The sequence below is a fragment of the Hyperoodon ampullatus genome, assembly GCF_949752795.1.
Source record: "Hyperoodon ampullatus genome assembly, chromosome: 4".
NCBI classification, from domain to species: Eukaryota; Metazoa; Chordata; class Mammalia; order Artiodactyla; family Ziphiidae; genus Hyperoodon; species Hyperoodon ampullatus.
This window is the reverse complement of record NC_136917.1, coordinates 31,389,917-31,394,270: the sequence shown is the minus strand read 5'-3', so window position 1 is coordinate 31,394,270 and position 4,354 is coordinate 31,389,917.

Genomic DNA, 4,354 nt, shown 5'->3' with positions numbered 1-4,354 from the left:
TCAGTAGCTGTGGCACATGGGCCTAGTTGCTCCACGGCACGGGGGAATCTTCCCGGACCAGGGCTTGAACCTGTGTCCCCTGCATTGTCAGGCAGATTCTTAACCACTGTGCCATCAGAGAAGTCCCAGTTTATTTCTTAAGTAAAGCACATTCTTCCACATAATCACAGTATGATCTTCAAAATCAGGAAATTAATATGGATCCAATATCACCAGGTAATTCCCAAATCCCATTCAGAGTTTCAGTAAGTTCTTTAAAGCTCCAGCATCCGTCCCGGGATCCCATGTTGTATTTTGCTGTCTAATTCAGTCTCCTGCAGTCTGGAACAATTCCTCATTCTTTCCTTGTCTTTTATGACCTTGATATTTTTGGAGATTACTGGCTAGTTATTTTGTAGAAAGCCTCTCTATTTGCTTTTCTTTAATATTTCCTCATGACATGCATTTAGGACAGAAACCACAGAAGTGATGTTGTGTTCTCAGTGCATGTATCAGGAGGCAAAGAATGTTGATTTCTTCCACTACTTATAACCTACCCTAATTATATTAACCTGATTATGTTAAAACGGTGTCTTCCAGGGACTTCCCCTGCGGTCCAGTTGTTAAGATTTCCCCTTCCAATGCAGGGGGTGTCAGTTCCATCCCTGGTCGGGGAGCTAAGATCTCACATGCCTCACGGCCAAAAAACCAAAACATAAAACAGAAGCAATATTGTAACAAATTCAATAAAGGCTTTAAAAATGGTCCACATCAAAAAATATATTTTTTAAATAAATTAATTAATTAATTAAATGGTGTCTTCCAGGTTTCTCCAGCATGAGTTAGTGTTGCACTTATCAGTAAGTGCCTTATTGGAAAATACCATGAAACTAATTAAATATCCGCTCCTCAACAGACCTTCACCCACCAGATTTAATATTCATTGATGATTCTTGCCTGAATTAAATTTTGTTGCTGTTGTTAGCAAAGAGGGTTTTATTTTTATTTACAAGAATTCTGGAGGAGGATGGCTGCTGGCATTGATTTGGTCAAATGATATTAGGGTTAATGACGTAGATTCTCTTGGCCTTTTTCTCATGTAGCTAGATGGCTGCTGTGGCTCCAGGCAGCACATCCTCAATGAAGGCAGGAAAAAGGGAGTGGCACGGAGGTGTCTACCATGTCTGTCTCTTCTATCAAATAATGGTTGCTAAATGATGATTGTTTTCTAATTCCATCTTTGGCACTTCCTTCCTTATTGGCTCAACAAGATGTTCCAGGGTGGTTTTTTCTTGAAATTTTACCTGCCCCAGCTCTGGACTCCACCCTTTCTCCAAGGAGCTTTCCTTCTGTTTAGTGGGGAATGATATTTAGAAACCAAGATCTGGGTGCCAGGTGGGCTCATTGCTACCACAGTATCATTATTTCTTTTAAACAAATTTATTTATTTATTTATTTATGGCTGCTTGGGTCTTCTTTGCTGTGCGCAGGCTTTCTGTAGTTGCAGAGAGCGGGGGCTACTCTTCTTTGCGGTGCATGGGCTTCTCATTGCGGGGGCTTCTCTTGTTGTGGAGCATGGGCTCTAGGCACGCGGGCTTCAGTAGTTGTGCCTCACGGGGCTCTAGAGCGCAGGCTCAGTAGTTGTGGCACACGGGCTTAGTTGCTCCGCGTCATGTGGGATCTTCCCGGACCAGGGCTCTAACCTGTGTCCCCTGCACTGGCAGGCGGATTCCTAACCTCTGCGCCACCAGGGAAGGCCAGTGTCATTATTTCTTGCTTCTCTCATTGTAATATGTTACAATATGTCCCTATATTATCTTATATCTTTAAACCCATGAGTGCACACCAATATCTCAGATTTGAATTCAACACCAAGGTTTATCCCAGCCCCTTTACATGTTTCTAAAGTCCTTCTGTGACTGTGAAAAACCTGGTTCCCAGGGCTTCTCTGGTGGCGCAGTGGTTGAGAATCTGTCTGCCAATGCAGGGGACACGGGTTCAAGCCCTGGTTTGGGAAGATCGCACATGCCGCGGAGCAACTAAGCCCGTGAGCCACAATTACTGAGCCTGTACGTCTGGAGCGGGTGCTCCACAACAAGAGAGGCCGCGACAGTGAGAGGCCCGCGCACCGCGATGGAGAGTGGACCCCACTTGCTGCAACTAGAGAAAGCCCTCGCACAGAAATGAAGACCCAACACAGCCATAAATAAATAAATAAATAAATAAATAAAATAAAAATAAATAAAATTAAAAACCTGGTTCCCGTGACACTCAGTGCTCATTCCCCAGCACCCCACCCCACCCCTGACCCCCACCCAGTGTGTAACCAAACCCTAGACACCCTGGCCAAGGCCCAGTCCCAGATATAAACTTCCTGTTTAATTCCACCCCCATGGGGCACACTGGTTGAAAGCTTGGCCCCGACAGAGGAGCTAAATCTATGCATTTTAACTAAAAAATAAATAACCAGCAAGTTTTTTTTCATTTTTCTAGTAATTCCTTTTTATTTTATTTTACAGGAGTACAGGTTGGAAAACCTATTTTTTTCTTTCATTTTGTTCTGTTCAATTTTTATGGCATTATATATAAAATCAGTAACACTGGTTATCATATGTCAATCAAAAACTGATTGGCAGTTATCCCTAGCTTATCTTTTCTTCAATTTTTTGCTTACTTTACTGTTTTCCATGTATTTTTTTTAAATTGAAGTATAGTTGATTTACAATGTCATATTAATTTCAGGTGTAGAGCACAGTGATTCAGATATATATATGTATATATATGTATATATATACACATATATATGTATATATATATATACATATATATGTATATATATACATATATATACATATATATGTATATATATATATACATATATATATACATATATATGTGTATATATATATATATATATAAATTCTTTTTCAGATTCTTTTCCCTTATAGTTTATTACAAAATATTGAGTATAGTTCCCTGTGCTATACAGTAGGTCCTTGTTTGTTATCTATTTTATGTAAGAAGTGTATATATGTTAATCACAACCTCCTAATTTATCCCTCCCCCGTCCAACCAGTCACTCTTGAAGTGTACTTGGGAACCAACTCAAAATCTTGACAATTATGAAGTTTGAAAATAGACAAGCAAACAAGAGAATTAAGTATTTATGCTAACTTACACCATCTGTACCTCGGGGTAACCACATAGATGAGGGGAAATTTCTCTTTACAGACCTATTCCAAAAGTAAATGAAGAAGTGGCAGATTTGACTACCACCACTTTGTAACTCTTAATGGATTATGAATCTAGGTGATGCTTATCAGCAGGCGCTACCACCACGAATGAGAAATGCGCTGACATTACCTGCTTCCTGGGGTTATGTACATGATACCACCTATGAAGTGTCCAGTCCTAAATCCGATCAACCTCTAGATCTAACTATTCATTTACAGGAAATTCAGGGGAAAACAGGACACATTAAATGTCACCCTGGGGGCTTCCCTGGTGGCGCAGTGGTTGAGAGTCCACTTGCCGATGCAGGGGACATGGGTTCGTGCCCTGGTCCGGGAAGATCCCACATGCCGTGGAGCGGCTAGGCCCGTGAGCCATGGCCGCTGAGCCTGCGCGTCCTGAGCCTGTGCTCTGCAACGGGAGAGGCCACAGCGGTGAGAGGCCCGTGTACTGCAAAAAAAAATAAATGTCACTCTGGGTCCATAGAGACAGAAAGCAGATTAGTGGTTGCCAGGGGATGGGGGATGGGGGGAGAGGGAGTAACTGCTTAATGGATGTTGGGTTTCTTTTCAGAGTGGAGGAAAACTTCAGAGTGGTGAAGGTTGCACAACACTGTGAATATCCTAAAAACCACTGAATGTACTTTTTAAAGTGGTACTTAAATGGCGAATTTTATATGAATTTTATGTCAATTTTTAAAAAAGCAAAAAGACACTATAGGGATGCCACTATAGTGGATCCTTAACCACTGCTCCATCAGGGAAGTCCAAAACATTTCTGTGTGTGTGTGTGGAATCATGTTCTTATCTTTTATGTATCATAATTTATTTAGGTTAACACAGTTCCTCAAAAAATTAAACACAGAAGTACCATGTGATTCAGCAATTCTACTTCTGGGTATGGACCCAAAAGAAATAAAATCAGGAACTCAAACATATTTGCATACTCATGTTCATAGCAGCATGATTCACAATAACCAAAAGATGGAAGCAACCCAAGTGCCCATCAACAGATGAATGGATACACAAGAAATGGAATATCCACACAACGGAATATTATTCAGCCTTAAAAAGGAAGGAGAGGGCTTCCCTGGTGGCGCAGTGGTTGAGAGTCCGCCTGCCGATGCAGGGGACACGGGTTCGTG